This window comes from Chelonia mydas, chromosome 2, assembly GCF_015237465.2.
Source record: "Chelonia mydas isolate rCheMyd1 chromosome 2, rCheMyd1.pri.v2, whole genome shotgun sequence".
Taxonomy (NCBI): domain Eukaryota; kingdom Metazoa; phylum Chordata; order Testudines; family Cheloniidae; genus Chelonia; species Chelonia mydas.
In genome coordinates, this window is record NC_057850.1 from 178264953 (window position 1) to 178285789 (window position 20837).

At 41.7% G+C, this 20837-nt stretch overlaps 1 long non-coding RNA gene across 1 annotated transcript in view; it reads right to left on the reverse strand.

Annotated features, from left to right (window-relative positions):
- Positions 1-1255: 1255 nt before the first annotated feature.
- The window catches only part of LOC122464323, a 41844-nt gene continuing 22262 nt past the window's right edge, over positions 1256-20837 (reverse strand). Inside the window, exons 3-4 of the long non-coding RNA XR_006288263.1 lie at positions 6036-6136; positions 1256-2009 (exon numbers count right to left, since the gene is read on the reverse strand). This is a non-coding gene — a long non-coding RNA (uncharacterized LOC122464323). The remainder of the gene's footprint in view (positions 2010-6035; positions 6137-20837) is intronic.

The window sequence follows — 20837 nt, forward strand, 5'->3', positions numbered from 1 at the left end:
CTTCGGCTAAACTGTATTACCAGAGTTTAGGGTCCAGCACAAGAACAGAAACTAAATCGCTGCAAGAGACTCAGATAACACAGTTTTCAGCTGAGCTTCACTTTGAGGGCCTGATTCTCCACTGTGTTATACCGATTTTGAAACCAATTTACGCTAGTGTAACAGTGGAGAATAGAGCCCTATGTTTTTACTTTAATTCAACCCAATATCCAAAGCTAAATGTATAGAGTGTCATCTACCAGGAATAAAGAATCTCTATGAAATCCATAAAAAGAAAAGGAGTACTTGTGGCACCTTAGAGACTAACCAATTTATTTGCATCCGATGAAGTGAGCTGTAGCTCACGAAAGCTTATGATCAAATAAATTGGTTAGTCTCTAAGGTGCCACAAGTACTCCTTTTCTTTTGCGAATACCGACTAACACTGCTGTTACTCTGAAACCTATGAAATCCATGAAACCAAAACTGCTAAATGTTACACTGTTCTCCTCCGTATCATACATTTTTTCTTCTCTGAACAAATCCAAACATTTCAAAGGGTTGGCACATCCAAAAGCTGTTGTCTGGGCTGGTGAAGATTTTATGTGGAGCCAGTTCACCTTCCTTAGTTCAGAAGAGACACTGTTCTGTGATTGGATTGAGAATGGTTTCAATGAACGTCAATATTAGCTTTTCAAGCGCTAATGCACTGCACTCAACGTGAAAAATCTGCTGTAATCACTACGCTGAGAATTTGTTAATTAATCTCACACCACACAAGAGTGATGGGATTTTGTGGCTCTAGGTTGGAGCTACAGTAGCTAGTACAGCAGACAAGAGCTGGTTAGAACATTGTCAGTGTAATGTTTTGAAGAGATGTAATGGTTTTTGACTAAATTTTCATCAGGGGCAAAGAGACAGATTCACTCACACTCTATAATCTGGTAGTTAGGACCCTGTCCTGAGCCATAGAAGACCTAGGTTCATGTCTCTGCTGTGCCTGATTGAGTGATGTGGAATGAAAAACCTTGCTCTGACTCAGACAGAACAATGGCTTGAACCTGGATCTCCCACACACCAGGCCATTCACCCACCTTCCCAAGTCGAAAGCCTCAGGTTTTGGTCTGAAAATGGACACTGACAATTCTGTTTTCATAAAAACAGGTTTTGTTTTCATTCCAATATTGAGTTAAAACACATTTTAAAACCTCTGAAGTTGCTGCAAGAAAGGAATCGTCCTCATGTCAGCTCTACAGCAAATATACATTCTCCCCAGAGTCAGAAAGACTTTCCATTTTCGTCTCATCATTGAAAGTCACCTGTAGCTAATCATTTCAAAAAGAGAACTGGCACTTTTTCATCTTTAAGAGGCAGTTTTACTGACAAGCATAATCAAGGAAACTAGGCTGATAAAGGAAGAAAACTGATCTTCACAATAGGAGATCCGAATTAGGCTCATGTGGTAAAAGTGTATTTCGACCAGAAAGTAAGCAGCTTACTGTATAAATCTGAATTTCAGCAGAGATGCAGGAATAGAGGAGTTACACTAAAGTCCTTCAGGAAATACAACTCAAGTAGGGGAGCTCATTTTCTTTCCACGTATGTCTGCTTGCACATCCAAGTGTGTACTGAAGCCTCTAATTCCAGCATTCCTCTAATATCAGCATATCCTTGCCATCAAAATAATCAAAAGGAAAAAGATAATGATAAAGCCTGAAGAAAGAAGAGTAGAGCACTCAGGGAAATTATTATAATATTTTGGCAAGTGTTCCTCTGCTTTGCCCAACGAAGAACACAGTTATGGCGGGAGGGAGGAAAACAAAACCCACAAGACAAAATGGACTAAAATAGTCAAGGCTTACAGACCCCCATCTCCCCTGCCCTCTCTCCCAGTCGGAGCAGGACACTGGCAGGAGAAAAGGGAAAGGGTCAGCCGCAGGTCCCTGAAACACAGACATCTCCTATAAAAATAAATTTAAACAGAATAGATGATGACTGGCCATTTTCATTTCATGGAAAGTGAGGGTCAACTGAAATAAAAAAAGAAAAGGGTGCAGTTACACTTTAAGCCACTTGCATATGTTCTACTGACTCCTACAAGAGCTGTATACAATAAAGAAATGAAATACCAAGTAAATCATACAGCCCAAAGAAGTTTCATGTTCTGAGGGCAGTCTCCACACAGAGCCGTGACTTCTTGACCACCCTGACCATTCATCACTGTTTTCCAGATGGCACTTTCTCCCTCAACCTGTTGCCTCCATCCGTAATATCAAAAAAGTTGCTAATGTAATTTATTTCCTATCACCATTCCAAGTACTCACACAGTGCAGAGGGTTGCCAGTTGGCTAACGTACACCGAAAAATATCATTCACCAAAGACAAAATGTCTATTTAAAAAGTCTTAATGGGGGGAATGACAAACACGCACATTCACTGCCACGTTCCTTCAGAAAAGAGATTTGCAACAAAGTTGTGGCAGTAATTGCCAAAGAGCCAGATTATGCTACCCTGACCTTGAGTAATGCTGTATTTCCCAAGTAGTCCCATTGAAACTTAATCGGACTTCTTGTGGAGGAAGATATTTTTCAAAGGAAGGGTTTCAGAATCTGGCCAATAATAATTTCATGCATGGCTCCCTCTGCAGTCACTGTAGTAGGCTAACATTTTCAGTGCATTGCTCGGGACAATTCCTATTAAAGTGTAGGGGGGCTTCTGCGCAGACTGAACTTCAAAAGTTTCAGCAACTTTAATTACTTCCTATAAATATCTAAATGGTTGGATAATCTGGACTTCTTGAATTCTGAAATTTTAGAATGGAAATTTTCCAAGAAAAGTGTTTTTACCATGAGATTTTTACAACTTGCTACCTGCTGGGAAAGAAGTCTCCTGATAGCAGTGTTTCTTGGGGTGCTTGGACACTTCTCTTTCCAATCTGAGCCAGACCTAACAAAGGAGGTATAGAGCCGTGGCAGCAAAAAGTAGGGAGAGAAGTATAACTTTTTAAAAGTTCTAACTTTTTCTTTTAAACCAAAAGATTTGATTTGGATGCTGGGCAACTGTACAGCAGGTTCTTGTTTTGCCCAAACTGATTTGCCCTCTTGAAACCTATTATAAAAGCCCACACGTTACCCTATTTTCAAATTAGACTATAATGTAAATTAAATATACCCCTAACACTGGGAGAGTTATGAAGATTAAGGTAAAAGGATGCGACAATGGACTTCAAGACACATTTCAAACACATCTACAAAGTTTAAATTTGTAAAATTGAATGGGTAGCTTGTTAAGGAGTGTAACACACATGTACTTAAAGGAACCCTAATCATTTGCTTTATATTAAATACTGACAAAGGGTTTACACAAAACTGTCTCAGTTTTGATTTATCATCAGTTATCAGGGAAACAATTGGGTCCTGGTTCACAACTAAGGGTCCTAGCTGCTATGGTAATACAAATAAATAATAAAGCTATACTTGATAAATTAGCTTGTCTGATACTGTTCACATGACATATATAATGTCATGGGACTATCATGAAATGGTGTTTGGCAGGGAAGGTAAACTATTTTACTTTTCAAATGCCAAGTTCCCTTTTTTAGGGTTTTTTTTTATAATGCTTTTCCCATCAGTCACAAAGCATTTGGGATGAAATTGTGGACACATAAAAGTTAATATCAAAACTCCCATTGACTTCACTGGGTTGGGATTTCACCCATAGCCTTAAGACCATCCTTAAAAATTGCCTTCTTTCAAAATCTTATTAATTCCACCTATTCCCTTAGAGGTGTATGAAGTAATTTGATCAGTGAACACTACCACCTCCCCCACCCAATAAAAAAAAAAGAGAGAGACAAGAATGGAACTAAAATCACCTATGCAAAACTACATTGTGTATCATGTTTTTTTATCACTTCCCTTCCTTCATCTATATGCCTGTCTATTTGTCTATGTAGAACGTGAGCTCTTTGGGACAGAAGCTTTAGCTATGATTTTCAAAAGTGATCAGAGATTTTGAGTGTCCACTTGTGACACCTTAAAGGGGCCTGATTTTCAGAGGCTCATCACTTTCTAAAAGGTGTCTTGAATTGGGTCTCCAAAAAATGGAGAGACCCAAAATCACTGGCAACTTAAGAAAATCTGGCCATTGTCTCTTTAATTGTCTGTAACCCTTGTAACAACACAAGTGGCCTTTCCACAAATAATACGGAACAATAAATGTTGGAGAATAATGGACAATGGTTTGTTTCCTTATATTACTTTTTTAACCCCCTTTAAATCATAAACTAAGTTTGGGACCAGGGGAACAAACCTGCCAATTCAAGTTAACTGCTTAAAAAAATGAGAGTCGAGGAGTTGAGCTAAATTAACATCAGACTACTTATTTATGCACCTAAATACGGATGTAGGTATATATTTTTAGATTCTGGATTCTGGTTCAGCTCAGAATTCAGGGGCAGGCAGATGGGAAGTTCACATGTTTTGTTCCAGATTATGCCTGTCTCTACACTTTAGGTCACAACCTACTATGTTTTTTATTTTCTGTTGCCTTTCTTTGGAGTCTCACGAGTGTTTCAAGGTACTGCTTTTAATTTAAACCCCCATCCCAAGGACGTTTTCCGTCAGGAATTTTATGATATATTTTCTTTTGACTTTAATTGTGGGGCATTATATACCAAAAGTATTCCAGTTCAAGGATCAGTTGTCTGGGTATTTTCTGTATTGGTTCGAACTGGCTCCCTCGACCCAGTTCGTTCAGGGGTTAGCGAATGTACACATCTAGGGCCAAATTTCAGCCTCATTTCTGGTTTTTTGGGTTGTTTCAATCTTATGGGTACTTTGGATGGCATGTTTTTGCGGTGAGTGCTCTTGTAAGTCCATAAGCTCTGCACGCTGGTACATACTAGGAGGCATCAGTTTCAGGGCCAGAGTAGTTGTATTCTGACTTGTGGAGGATTATTTGGAGCTGGTTGCTCTTTAAAAAAGGTCCAGCACAAAAGGCTTCTAAGTCACACCTCAGTATGTAATGTGTGAGTTCAGTTTATGTGGTAAAAAGTGGACAATGTCTGTCAGACAAGAATGACATAAAATACATCCTGGATTAACAAAGTCCTGAGCTGTTTGCTTACAACTGAATTTTTAAAAAGTTCCCAAATGGCAGTGTAGAGTTCAAAGCCTGATCTGAAATTACTAAAACAACAATCGCACACTGATAAAATAGAATGGACTTGTAAATCATTAACCATTTAAATAAAACACAAATGACAACAGTGGAATATACTGAACCAGAAGTACTAGCAGCATGTTGACCTGCAAAATTCAATCCAACTCACTGTTATTTGCATTTCCAACAGCAGCAAAACACCTAACCCCAATATATAGATTTTTATTTTATTGTTTCTATGACAACTCTTTGCCTTTCATGCCCATCCAAGGAGATGAATGGTGGAAAACACTTTGTGGTAAATTGATTCCCTCTCTTTTATCCCCTTCCATATGGTGCTGTTTTATTCAAAGATATTATTGGTTCCAGTAATGTAGATTTCAGTGCCATTTTTGTACAGAACATTAATTCAAGGCTATGAACATTCAAGGCTTTAGTAACTTATGTTTTTATATTTTCAGTGGACTGCACAGTCTCTTTTTGCTGACACTAAGACAAAACGACTGTCTAGTTTTTGCAGCTTGCAGCAAACTATAGATAAGGATTTAAAAACAAAAATATTCTTGACAGATCATGTAGTTTGCCAGCATTTCGTAAATGACTCATTATCATTATTTCTAGATATATTTTCTAAGTGCATTTTCTAAAATGTTTCACATTCATCTAATTAATGAAAGCACCATTATATTAAAGAGACTCCTCTCTAGACCAGTACTGTCGATTAGTTTTAAAAATCAGTGTAAACATAGTCGTTTTGTAATTGAAAAGCCACCCTCAACCAACCAAACCAGATAACTAATTATATCTTAACAGGCTTATACCTTATTTATAGAGATCAGAACTTTCCAAGAGTAACAAGTGATTTTGGGTGCTTCATGTTTTGGGTTCCCTACCTGATGCACCTGGGTGCTGTTTTTCACTTCTGCTGATCCCCTGCAGTCCCATTGACATCAACTGGAGTTGTGGGGTAGACTAGATAAACTGGTGTATTCACCTGCATAGAGGCAAAAATAGTTTTCTAGCTTTCCCCATGTAATTGTGTTCAGGTGTTATCCAACTTCCGAAAAGTTCTGGGAATAGAAAAAGTATGGAGCAGCCATTTTTAAGAGAAGAAAGACCTTGCTTTCAACCTGCCTGTGTTTGAGATTGCAGCCTCACAAAAGCAAGCTGGGAAATGCTATCCCATGCTGGGAAAAGGGGGTGGGGGTGAAAGGCTGGAGTCCTTTTTAAACCATCTCCTCTCCTTTTTCAGGAAAGCAAGAATTCAGAGCTAAAGGCTGCTGGAGCCTGTTATATAGAAATAGGAAAGGTTTCAGGAGCAATACTCACTTTGAGTTTACACCTAGGCTGAGGTTTACAAAGGTGCCTGACTTTCAGTGAGAGTTGGGCACCTAGCTCCCTTAAGTGTTATGAGAAATAGCCTCCCCAACAGAGGGTGCTATAGTACGATCACACATAGGAACGTAGAGAACTCTACTTTCAGAAGTGTTTGATGAGACAGAACAGTATGTGTGGAGGAAGTAATACAGCCTGGATGTGGCACTGTCTTAGCTCTCTCACTTTCTATACTAAACACTGAACATTAGTCACCTATGAAAATCCCACATGTTTTTGTTTCACTTCAGTGATGCACACAGATTTAATCTTGTTTGTGTGTCTATCTTAACAATACCATTTAAAGAATTTATCTAGCCTAGACTTATATTTAACTTGCTACATCCTCTGATAGGCCTATTTCTAAGATATCACAGTGGGACGTACACAGTATTCATTCTGTACTACCAATATACTGCAATATTAGAAAAGGAAGCAAGGATGAAATACCAGAAGAACATTAAAATGTGGTTCCACTCTGAAAAGTGGCTGTAGAAAAATGGTACCTTCTTAACACAGCTGCTGATGCTAGGATTATATGTTCAGAGTCAGCCTGATTATTTCAGTTACAAAAGTAGTTTTTACTACTGCATTGTGTAATTCTGCAGAGTTCACACAGCTAAGAGAAAGTGAGCTGGATTCTCTTTTCTGGTGTAACATCATTATTATTAACTAAATTCTAGTCAGATACAATGGCGCAACTGCAGTTGGTTGGAAAATGGGCTTTTTTCCTCACCACAGAAAAGTGTGATGAAAATGAAAACAATTGTCAACATTTTTCATGGAAAAGTTTGACTTGGTGAAAAATTAAAAACTATTTTTTTTCAAAGCCCAAACATGTTTCAGTTTGGAAACGCCCACTATGATGCCTAACGGGCATTGTAGTTCAGCTGTCTCAGCTCCCATTCCCATCTGTGGACCAGACTCCAGAGTCAGACTATATCTCCCATGATCTACCATAGTCTCCCCTCATGATGAAGGAGATGATGCATCATAGAAGTCCCTGAACATGGTGGATCAGGGGAGACATAGTCTGGCTGGGAAACTTGGCAAAGGGGAGAATGAAAACACGAGGATACCGAACTACAACTCCTATGAGAAACTTTGGCAGAATATCTAAATTAAAATATTTCAGGTTTTTGACAAAAAAAAAAGATTTTTTTTCTCAGAAAGGAGACACTGAGAATTTTCATTGTGTCAAAAACCAAATTTTCAGTCAAAATGTTTTCAGCTAGTCCTATTGCAAACCCACAGACAGCAACTGGTTTGCAGAGGGGTCACTAAGTCATCAATTCTCCTGCAGAGCCTATATCAGGGTGAATGGTGATGGTTTGTGAGGCTACACCTCACTTTGAGTTTCTGATTCCATCCAGAGTTTACAAGGCTTGCAGTTAGAAACAAAAATGTAAGCTAAGTCAGTTCAATATGGAAATCAATAGAGGAGAAACATGGAGCACAATAATGATAGTTTTATAAAAACAACGAGGAGTCTGGTGGCACCTTAAAGACTAACAGATTTATTTGGGTATAAGCTCATGCATCTGAAGAAGTGGGGTTTTTTACCCATGAAAATTTATGCCCAAATAAATCTGTTAGTTTTTAAGATGCCACCGGACTCCTCGTTGTTTTTGTGGATACAGACTAACACGGCTACTCCTCTGATTCTTGATAGTTTTATAGTCACTTTTCAGTGCAGAACTACATTTATGTAAGCAAGAATTTATAGCATAAGTTAGAATTTGGCCAGAACACGGGGGTTAATACTTAAGCTGGCTGGAAAACAAGATTTAGGTTCCATAAATAAATCTGAACAAAAACATTTGTTTTTGTTCCATGTCAAAATGAGAACTGGACAGCTTTTGAAGTCACTCGAGTACTGCTCCTCCACCCCAAAATAGCCCAGTGATTAGGGCACTTAGCTAGCCTGTATGAGATTCAGGTTCAAGCCCTTGCTCTGCATAATTTGGAGCACATCCCACTTTGGGTGCAGAGGAGCAAGAAGTTGAACCTGAGTGTCCTACCTCCCAGGTGACAACCAAGCTATTGGCAGTTCTGGGGTGGTTACTCTGACAAAAAACCTGTTTTGCTGCAAAATTCCTGACTAGTTCTAGTAAATACCTTTATTCTTGTAAGTGCTGTGGGATTTTTAGTGATGTGAGAACTAAAGGCTAAATTCAGGGGAGCTGCTCAGACTTTTTGGTTGACTGGAAGATATCTGCCCATGTTCTCATGGACCCACATTGCTTATTCCAAGAAATTTGACTCATTATCGGTTCTATGAAAACTATTAAACAAAAATAAAACCAAAGCTAATCCGTTAATAATATTAAGTTAAACTAAGAATAAAAGCAATCCAACTGCCAAATCAACAACTTCATCTCAGTATTGGATTGGAATTAAAATCTAATAAATCTGATGATTTACACAAGAAATAATCAATACGTAAAAATTCTAAGAAAAGCTCTACTGAGGTGGTTGTCCATTTGGTTATGAACCCCCGCTGAAGAATTTTCAGAATCAGATCTTCAACTTGGAGCAAGTTAAATATTTTGATGTTCAAACAAAAATTATTATTAATGTCTGAACCACAACCTCAGAGCCAATTAAAAAGTTCCTTCTTTAGATTTCAGTTCTAGTGTGGTGGCTAACCCTTCCTCTCCCACCTCCAAAGCGATGTCATAATACAGATTTTAACAGAACACTTTGGTAAACAGAAATCTGACAAATCTTATGTACCAACATGTACATATGACAGTTTAAGTTTCTTAGGCCTTTTAAAACACACAACACACTTCAATCTTTAGGGCAGTTTAAACCTGGGGAACTGTCTTTCTGGCACCTTCCCTGTGTGGACATTACAGGTGCGCAGAGACACACATGCATACCACAGCCACACCCCCCACACCTTAAAATTAAAGAACAAAAGGGTGGGATGTGTCTCAGCTAATAAAAACAAAAGACAACAATAGAAAACAGAAAGCTAAGATTCTTAAAACAACACGGGGTTCATAAGCTCTTCAACTCTTGCAGTCTTCTGGACTCTCATGGAGTAGGAGCTGGCATTGCAGTCATAGAGCCAGATGGTGATATTGCTGGCGAAATGATTTTTGCTTGCAGACATTCTTTTTGTCTTGACTTTGTCTCCTCAAGGTGTGAGCCTGAGGGTTTTAGAAATGTCGGTCTTCCCTCCAGTGGCTTGTTGACATCTTGATCTTATCCTTTATTCATTTGGTTTGCTAGCTTCACTCACCTCTGTCTTGCTGCACCTCCCGCCAAGGTCTTCAGACAAGTCAGGTGCAACGCCTATGTTGGAGCCATGCAACTTGATCCCAGTCCGTCATCCTTAGCTAACATCCTGAATTTGGTCATCCTTAGCTAACATCAATTTGGAAATGTCCTGCTTAACCTACCAATTTAAAAACCATTTGGCGATTAAGTCCATGACATCCCGTCCCCCAAAGTACCAAAAATACAGAACATGAGACCACTTTGACAAAACAGACATGGATGTCTGGGTGAAAAGGTCTCGCAATGACATTGTGTCACCATTCTATGGCAAGTTCCACCCAAAGTCCTGTAAACACAAGTGTCTGACAAGTCCCTAGCAAGAGCCAGCTGCTCAAAAATCCATCCATCAGCAAAATTAAAAATAAAGTTGCACATTTTACGTCATTATTCTACTTATATACAAGAAAATTTACAGCAATCTTTATATTTAGGAAGTGGGCCATAAATCAAAAAGCTTATCTTTGAAAGTTTCAACTTGATAGAGAGAAGCTACTTTAAAACCCCTCAGGTTAAAACCATTTCAAAAATATATTTATATAAGGTATGTATTCCCAGGCTATGTCTACACTGCAGCTGACTGAGCCTCCCATCCAGTGTAGACAGACTTGCACTAGCAAGGCTTGAGCTAGCGCATTAAAGATACTAGCATTCATAGAATATCAGGATTGGAAGAGCCCTCAGGAGGTCATCTACCCCAACCCCCTGCTCAAAGCAGGACCAATCTCCAATTTTTGCCCCAGATCCCTAAATGGGCCCCTCAAGGATTGAACTCACAACCCTGGATTTAGCAGGCTAACGCTCAAACCACTGAGCTATCCCTCTCCCCCTCATTGACATAACAGCTCAGGCAGCCACTTAGACTCTCACACCCACCTGACCCCCCCCCCCTCCCCATTCTGAGCTTGGGAGCTAGCCTGCCTGTCTGCTGTGAGCTGCAACATCCGCATTGCTATTTTCAGCAGGCTGGCTCAAATGAAGTTAGTGCTCATCTGTAGTGCACACATATCCCTGGACATCCTATTTCTCTCACGAGTCATTAGTTTAGGTTTACATGGCAGCTGGCTACCTGTGCATGCTTGTGTGGTTGAGAGCAATTTCACAAGACAGGTGCATGATATAATTTAATGGATAACAGTTTCATGAGTGGCTTGGTTGTGGTTCTTATATTGCACTAATCACTAGTATCTAATAGCTAGGCGGGAGACAATGAGTGGCTGCGACGCTGACTTTTTATACGTGATCATCATTTCCTATGGGCCCCACCCTATGACATAACTGCAATAAATCAAAGTCACACGTTGCTTTGTGCAGCCAGGGAATGAAGGATGGCATTGATGCATTAGCACAGCTGTTTATCAAGCTGCTGGTGAGGTACACATTTCAGGTATCTAGATAAAAAGGAAGGTGGTCATAGCCACTGTGATAGAGGTCATATTTCCTGGCTTACTAAACAAAGCCGAATGGAAGGTAGTCTGCTCATGCTATCGGTACACCATTGCTGGTGACATGGACTACCTCTCTGTGTGGTTTCACCAACGGCGTGAGGATGCATACGCACGGCCACCAGAGTACTGTCCAGAAACACCAATACCCCAGAAAAACAGTTTGGCCACTGCGTATTGCTGAACTAAACAAGCCAGTAAGTGCCTGAGCTTTGCAGAGGTCATAACTATAGTAGCAGTAGTGAGGTGCTGATAGCTATGGGGACATTAGTGAATGAAAAACAGGAGCTGGGTGTGTAATAGCGCCATCTGCTGGTGTAGACCAATATTACACCCGTATTGTGGGGACATTTCTAGTTAACAAGAACACAGCATAAAGTAAGAACACTTGGTTTCATGTTTACATCATCCAGCGTCTAGTGTCACCTGTATTTCAAGAAAACCCTGACCATGCCACATCTGAACGCAGGAATAAGACAATAAGAATTTTCAGGAAGATATTTATCACTGGCTGCCTCACTTGTACTTCAAAGGAAGAAAATAATGGAGAGTGATCATCAGCAAATGACATTGTCGTTCTGCACAAACAAATGTCATGGCTTCACCTCCAAACAGCTATGGCAAGCACAATACAACTGTATACCAGAGACTAGCTTACTAACATGCCAGTCCAGTCACTCGCGGGGACTTGGCAGCAATAGAGGCTAAGAGACAAACCGTCATTTATTTTCCTCCCCTCCATGAGGGTTTTGTTATGTTTCTTTTATTTTACAGCAATGACAACATCATTAGCCTAATCCCAGCTAGTCATCATGGAGTAATGGATTAGCCAGTTTGAAAACATGATCTAAACTTTAGACAGTATTGTAGTTAGGACATTAGCTTTTTCTAACGTATTAGCGGGGATTTCAGTTCAGACAGATACAACTAAGAATTTTTTTTTCTTGTGCTTACATTTGTTTACATTGGGTGTTTCTGAAGAAAAGTCACTTCTGAATTACAGTGCCTGCTAGTTTTTAAAAAAATCACTTCTTAACTATAGATCTGGTTGAGAATTTGAAAGTGGAAGGCAGCTTGGGTGAAAGTGATCCAAATCAATGAGGTCATGATTCTAAAGAATGGTAAGAGGGAGAACAGCACAATAAAGAAAGTGGATTTCAAGAAGGCAGACTTTAGCAAACTCAGGGATTTGATCGGTGTTGTAGTAGCCAGACAAGGTACTAACAAACTTCAACAGGACTTTATTTTTTAAAGTGGAAACCTCTTTTCCAAGCTGCTGCTGCACCCTCAGTAGCTCTCCCTCAGCCTCTTCAACTCCTCCCCCCTCCTTACTGTTTCCTGTCCTTTCAGGCTCCCAACAGCCAGTGCTCCCAATTCTAATAATTACAAGCAACATCTAAACACCACAGTAGGTAAGATCCCTTGGGAAGCAAGTCTAAGAGTAAAAACAATTCAAGAGAGCTGGCAGTTTTTCCAAAGAGACATTATTAAGAGCACAAGAGCAAACTATCCCACTACGTAGGAGAGATAGCAAGTATGGCAGATCTTTAATGGTCTGAAACTCAAAAGAGTCCCACAAAAAGTGGAAACTAGGTCAAATTACAAAAGATGAATATAAACAAATAACACAAGTATGTAGGGACAAAACTAAAAAGGCCAAAGCACAAAATGAGATTAAACTAGCTAGACACATAAAGGCTAACAAGAAAACATTCTACAAATACATTAGAAACAAGAGGAAGACCAAAGACAGGGTATGCCCATTAGTCAGTGAGGGGGTGAAACAATAACAGAAAATGTGAAAATGGCAGAAGTGCTAAATGACTTTTTCGTTTCAGTTTTCACCAAAAGGGTTAGTAGCAATTGGATGTCTAACAGAGTGAATGCCAGTGAAAATGAGGTAGGATCAAAGGTTAAAATAGGGAAAGAACAATTTAAAAATTACCTAGACAAGTGTTTTCAAGTCACCAGGGCCTGATGAAATACATCCTAGAATCCTCAAGGAGCTGACAAAGGAGATATCTGAGCCATTAGCAATTATCTTCAAAAAAGTCATGGGAGATGGGAGAGATTTCAGAGGACTGGAAAGGGGCAAATAAGGGCAACCCGGAGAATTACAGACCAGTGAGTTTAACTTCAGTACCAGGAAAGATAATGGAGCAAATAATTAAGTAATAGATTTGCAGAAGATAATGAGGTGATAAATAACAGTCAGCGTGGATTTGTCAAGAACAAATCATGTCAAACCAATCTAATAGCTTTCTTGACAGGGTAACAAGCCTGGCGGACAGGAGGGAAGTGGTAGACTTTAGCAAGGCTTTTAATATTGTCTCGCATGACCTTCTCCTAAACAAACTAGGGAAATACAACCTAGATGGAGCTACTACAAGGTGGGTGCATAACTGGTTGGAAAACCATTTCCAGAGAGTAGTTATCAGTGGGTTCACAGTCAAGCTGGAAGGGCATAATGAGTGGGGTTCCACAGGGATCAGTTCTGGGTCCGGTTCTGTTCAATATCTTCATCGATTATTTGGATAATGAAACAGAGAGTACACTTACGAAGCTGGAAGGGGATGCAAGTGCTTTGGAGGGTAGGATTAAAATTCAAAATGATCTGGACAAACTGGAGAAATGGATGAAATTCAATAAGTACAAATGCAAAGTACTCCACTTAGGAAGGAACAATCAGTTGCACACATACAAAATGGGAAATGACTGCCTAGGAAGGAGTACTGTGGAAAGAAATCTGGGGGTCAGAGTGGATCACAAGCTAAATATGAGTTAATTGTGTAACAATATTTCAAAGAAAAAGCAGTCATTCTGAGATGTATTAGTAGGAGTGTTGTAAACAAGACACAAGAAGTAATTCTTCTGCTCTACTTCATGCTGATTAGGCCTCAACTGGATTTTACGTCCAGTTCTGGCCACCATATTTCAGGAAAGACGTGGATAAATTGGATAAAGTCCAGAGAAGAGCAATAAAAATGATTAAATGTCTAGACAACATGACCTATAAGGAAAGATTGAAAAAATTGGATTTTTTTAGTCTGGAGAAGAGAAGACTAGGGGTGGGGGGACATGATAACAGTTTTCAAGTACTTAAAAGGTTGTTACAAGGAGAAGGGAGACAAATTGTTGTGTTTAACCTCTGAAGGTAGGACAAGAAGCAATGGGCTTAAATTGCAGAAAGGACGGTTTAGGTTGGACATTAGGAAAAAGTTCCTGACTGTCAGGGTGGTTAAGCACTGGAATAAATTGCCTAGGGAGGTTGTGGAATCTCCCTCCTTGGAAATTTTTAAGAGCAGGTTCGACAAACACCTGTCAGGGATGGTCTAGATAATACTTAGTCCTTCCAGGAGTGCAGGAAATTGGACTAGATGACCTTTCAAGGCCCCTTCCAGTCCTATAGTTCTACGATTCTATATTTCTGGATTTGGAAGGTCTTCTCTCTCGACTTTCCCACTATTTTAAAAAATATCCTTCTTAGTTTTCCACTGATGTTTTTAAATCATTTTTACACAGTTTAGAAACTATATTTTTCCAAATACAAATTCAGATAGTGCCCAATCCTGTATTACAGAAGTCTGTTGGAGTTTTGCCATGGATTTGAATGGGAGCAGGAGCAGTCCCATATTGTAGGGGATGTTATATTGTCCAAGATGTCAAGAAGGATCAGAGTTGTGGACCCTAATTCTCTCCTCATCCTCTTCCTCTCCAACACAGGATCTGAATATCTTTCATTAATTTCACTCCTGCAGTGAAAGGCAAGTCTTCCACTCACAGGTGTGGCGCTTTCAGACTGCCAGGAAAGGCTTTAGCCAGCCACCAGTCAGCCAGACACCAGTGTGTTCTTGGTCTGCAGCTTCTTCCAGGCTCTGCTTACAAGTGTTTGTGTCTCAAAACACATTGAAATCTTAAAATAAGAACATGTGCTCTGGCCTATCATGCACAAAAGTCACTGTCCTGCTGTGGTCTTGGCCGCTGTCAACGTATTGGGAAAGTGGACTGGCTCCATCGAACCCCTGACGGTTGATCTATGCTGCAGCCAGGAATACAAATGGCAGCTTATGGAGACATGCCAGCACTAGCTGTATTCGAGCTAGACTGCTAAAAATAGACATGAGAGTGCCATTGCGTGGGCTTCAGGGCCAGCCACAGAAGCAAGCGCATACCCAGGGGATCAAGCAGGTTTGTGCAGCTGGTGCTGAAGCCCACACTGAGGAGTCCTCACTTATATGTTTACTGAGATAGCTAGAGTACAGCTAGTGTAGGTATGTCTAAACGAGCTGCCATTTACACCCCCAGCTGCAATCTAGACGAGCCCTTACTCAGCATTTTCTGAATGTATCTTATTAGTAAAGAGGAAGCCATTTAGCCTATTAGGTTTAAAAGAACCTTTGCCTTTAAGGCACTACAGTAATTGTTTAAATTAGTCACTCAAGTGCCTAAAGCACGGGGGAGCAGCTCTCCCTGAGATCCACATGCAAAGAGGAACCTTCACGTGCGGCTCTCACCCCCACTTCAGGAAGTGGAGTCAGCTGCCTTTGTATCTGTCTCTCATCCTACTCCAGATCCAAGCAGCTGAAGATCTACAACTAGGGATGGGGCAGGGCCAGGATTGCATCATCTCCTTCAAATCTGAAAGTGCATTAACTCTTCTATGCTGCTCCTTCCCCATTTTATGGTAGGGAGTAGAGGAGCAGCTGGAGCTGCAATACAGCTGCATTACCTAGGAGCAGAGGAGGGCATAGGAAGACCCAGATCTGTTAGAGGGGCACAGGCTCTCTACCAAGATATCATAGGCCTCTGAGAGATCTCGGGAGATGCATGGCTTTGAGGGGGGCTTGGGTGGGAAGGGCAAACCCTTTGTTCACTTCCTAACAGGCAGCAGAGACTGGGCCATGAGATGACAAGCACAGTCTGTGGGAGCTCTTTAAATAAGATGTGTGTCAATTAATTTACTGGGCCTGATCCACCACTGCGTTACCTCAGTGTTACATGAATGTAACTCCACTGCAGTCAACGGAATCACCCTTTCATGTGCTGTGGTAAGTCAGGCCCACTGGTTTCAGACTTTCACCAGGTTGTTCCCATGTGCCATTTTTTGGAAGGCCTGTGGGCCTGCATCTCTCCTCTGCCACAGCTCTGTGTTGCATGGCTGAGGGAGGGTGGAGAATGCAGCAGGGACCAAAGTGCCCAGACACTTAGTCTGTAAGCTCTTGTATTTTCTTAGCTGCGTTCAAGATCTGTAACGCAGAGTTAATGGATGTGTGGGCCAGTAAACCAAATCTGCCTGTTTTCTTTTAATTTCAATACCCATTTGACAGCGTAGGAGACTGCCAAATAATCCACTAGAGAAATTCCGGGTTTGCGTATTTGCATCTAATCCATACATTTATTGCTGGAGTATGTATTTACAAGTAAGCGTACTGTCGTCCTGGCTACATGTTCTAAGGAAGCAAACGGCTTGAGTAAAGATCTCGGCGTTTTTGTATGACTGTATGATCTGGCAGTATTGTCTCTAGTATCTTGATTACATACATACCTGGTTCTTTCTGTATTTGACTGTGTCTAGCATGGCTGGAGGTATTGTGTATGATGGACAGCCAGTGTTTCACCCTATCTGTGATTTGGGGGGCGTGTCATAAATATAAAGGGAAGGGTAACCACCTTTCTGTATACAGTGCTATAAAATCCCTCCTGGCCAGAGGCAACATCCTGTTACCTGTAAAGGGTTAAGAAGCTCAGCTGGCTGGCACCTGAACTAAAGGACCAATAAGGGAACAAGATATTTTCAAAGCTGGGGGGGGAAGGCCTTGGAGCAGAGACCATCTTTTGTTCTTTTTATAAGGCACCTAGCACAATGGGGTCCTGCTCTATGATTGGGGATGCTAGGTGCCTCAGTAATACAAACAAACAAACAAGAAGTCGTCGTCTCAGACAAGACTTCAATCTGCTTCCTAGAAGCGCTAACTTGAGCCACTGATATAGGGTCCTGATTAGACCCTGCACTAGTGGAGGATTGCTGCTGCATCAGGCCCAATCCCGGTTCTCAACATGCCCTTTACACCAGGTGGGGGCACAATGGCCAGAGTCAGCATACATGCAACAGAGGCGTTCATTGCAGGCCAACTGTGAATGTTTCCAGCCCCTTTCCACCTCCAGATCAGTGCAAAGGGGGCCAATCTGACTGGAGACTGCAGGCCAAAATTATCTTCTGTTTGCCAGCAATTCAAGTTCGGTATGAAAAAAACCTATAGTTTCAGGTAATTGTGTGCCATTTTGCCTGTTCATTTCATTGGGTTTCTTTTTCTTCCTGTTCCCCTAATCCTCCTCCAAGATCAAAAACCTCTCTGAATCCACAAATATTTTGACAGAAGCTGTATTTATGCATGACTTTGGTCTCCAAAGGGGAATTCGGCAGTCTGTTCAGAGTGAGGGAGCACATTTAGGAATATCACTTTCTTAACCCCCAGTTTTAAATCCTCCAGCTATGGGCAGAGAAAAAGGTTGGCAAAAACATACCTGTGTTTGGAAATGAGCAGCTGGCTCCAGTCTGCAGAGAGACATGTCTAACAAGTGAGCTTCAACAAAAATGAAAAAGAAAGGGCACGTTGGCAAGCAGCTTTTATTGAGCAATAACTGCATACTAAATGCAAATACAGCATTGAGTTCTGCACCATCTAAAACTTCCAAGAGTCATTATTAGGCGGATATGCCTAAGCATTAAGTGTTCATCCAAAGCCCATTCAAGTCAATAAAAAGACTCCCATTAACTTCAACAGGCTTTGGATCAGGCCCTTAAGAGCTATTTCCTGCCTTACACCAGAGTCAGTCCACTGCAGTTTACAACTGTGTAAATGAGAGGAAGTCAAATTCTGTACTTTTGTCTTTGGTTGCAGATTTACCACTCCTATTTGAGTCAGAACCGAGGGCTATTTGGTTCTTACAGTATACCACCACCTTGACTGGCAGGGATTTTATACAGTAACTTTCTTGTTAGCACCCTAAATCCACTAAGGGAGAAGCAATTGGGATTTGAAAAATAGAAGTAGAATACATAAAGGGCTAGTGCGCACAAAGGGAGTTAGGCATTTAACTGCCATTTTAAGTATCTACATCCAAAATGTAGATCTTCAAACCCTCTGCTCAGCTGCTCCCAGCCCTGTGGGTGCTTTAAGTCTCTTGGGAATGTCTATGCTGCATTTAAAAACCCATGTCAGCGAGTCTCAGAGCCCAGGTTTACAGACTGCGCCTTGTGAGGCTCACCACTATAGTGCTAAAAACAGCAGTGTAGATGTTTGGACTCAGCTGGAGCCTGGGCTCTGAAACCTGGAGAGGGTGGTAGGTTTCAGAGACCGAGCTCCAGCCTGAGCCCAAATGTCTACACAGCTGTTATCACCGCAGCATGAGCCCTCGTCTGTAGGCCCAGGCTCTGAGACTTGCTGCTGTGGTTTTTAAAAACCACACTGTAGACATACTCTACATTCCACCAGTAATGTCCCCAGTGGGCATGCCAAAAGCCACTAAGGGCTTGTCTTCACTTAGGCGGGGATCAATGCACGGTGCTTGATGCATCGGCGATCGATTTAGCGGGTCACATCAACCGCCGATTGCTCTCCCGTCAACTCCTGTACTCCATCTGAATGAGAAGCGCAAGGGGAGTTGACAGGAGAGCGGCTCCCATCAATATAGCGCAGTGTGGACCCCGCGGTAAATAGATCTAAGTATGTTGACTTCAGCTACATTATTTACGTAGCTGAAATTGTGTATCTCAGATCGATCTCCCCCCATAGTGTAGACGAGGCCTAAGTCCTGACACTGCTGAGCAGCTCGGTGCCTAAGCCCTGCTAGGATTCACACAGTAGGTGTTCCCACATTTATATTGCCTGCAGGGCTCAATCGGGTAGGTGAGGACAAAGGACACCTAACCAGCACCGCGCATCAAGGTGCACCTCTTATACTGCCTGGGAGACCAGGTTCAAATCTCTGCTATGCCTGTTGTGAGTCCAAGTCTCCCACCTCCCATGTAAGTGCTATGGGGGGTGGAGGAAGGGAAGAAGGGGGACAAACACCCCCATCGTTTTTGTGAGAAAGGCCTGACCTGGCTTAGGTGCCTAACTCCAGGAGAGGGTTCATGGCTGTAAACTCTAAGTGATGATAGACACCTCCCTCGGGCTCAGAGTTAGGCACCCAAGTCCCTTGGGGGGCTTAGGCCCTATCCCTCTCCTTGGAATTTCCTACTGGCTAACTTAGATGGCTTCCTGCTCAGCTTGATGGTGTCTATGGATCTCTTTTCTTGTGTGCCTAACTCTCCCCGGCATAGTATAGAGAGCCTGGGTGCCTAATTAAGGGCTGTGAATTCCACATTTAGAAAGCTGTGTAGGGTATATATGCTAGGGTTCCGGCATGTAGGGCACTCTATTTGCCTAAGCCATGTCTACACTGCTCTTTATACCTGTGCTAGCTGGGCGTGCTGTATCTGTACTCCATATACCACCATAAGCGCAGATATTTACACTCAGCATTGCCACATCTAGCATGGCTGTAGATGCCCGAGCAGTACCTCCCATGTCTACACTGCAGTTTTAGCAGTGTAGTGTCCTGCTGCTTCCCGGCTGCCAAAGCCTTTCCCCACCACTGGAGCCTGCAACGGAGAGGCAGCTGGGAAAAGCTCCAACGGTGGAGAGCTGCTGGAGCCTTTCACTGTGGCATGTAACTACCTGTGTTGTGCCTATACTCTACATTCCACCAACAGTATAGTCATAGCCCAAGTCTCCTTTGTGTAGCTAGCCCAAAGTGTAGACATGATCTTGTCATTCTTGCATCTTCATGCCATGATAACATTTGTCCTGCAATACACTATGCAGAGGCCTGGGCTTTCAGATAAACAGCAGAGATCTTCTCAGGCATGTTTTGGTCTACTTTGATCTCTGATCTAAACTCCTCTTTTGCAGTGATGTGGCAGTATGCCCCTAAACTGTGATCAGATTCAACACACAAAATAAATCCTTAGTTGTGTGTGAATTTGTCAGGGCTAAGCCAAAGGTAATGACAATCTTACCCTTTGAGGTGGAAAGAGGTGCCTCTCAACTAAGAACAACTCCATTTCCTTGCTACTGCCAAACAAATTTAGTCTCTTATCAAATTATTCATGAAAAACACATAACATGTAATACTGTCTGTAAGCCGGTGCTATTTCCCCAGTGCATGTTAAACAACCATCCAGGCTCTTCAGTCTGAATCCCCCCACCCCTCCAGGGATCTGCTTTATTCACACACAGCTCCACACAGTTATCCCTCCTGGTTTTAGTACATTACATCACACCCTTCATGCTGAAATTTTGGCACACAGGGAAGAAACCTGTCTCTTCATTCCTTCCTCATTTGCTGCTACTTCCATCTGCTCTATGGGGTTGAGCTTGACTCTTTTGCCCTCTCTGCTAAAAGTTCTTCTTAAGATTTCTTTTGGGTGCTCTCATTTCCCCACGCCGGTTGGTTTCCACTTGACAGCTTTATGTGGGAGGCTGTGTGTTGGCAGCTAGAGCACATGGTCCAAATACATCCAGTGCTTCCTTCTGATTCTGATGG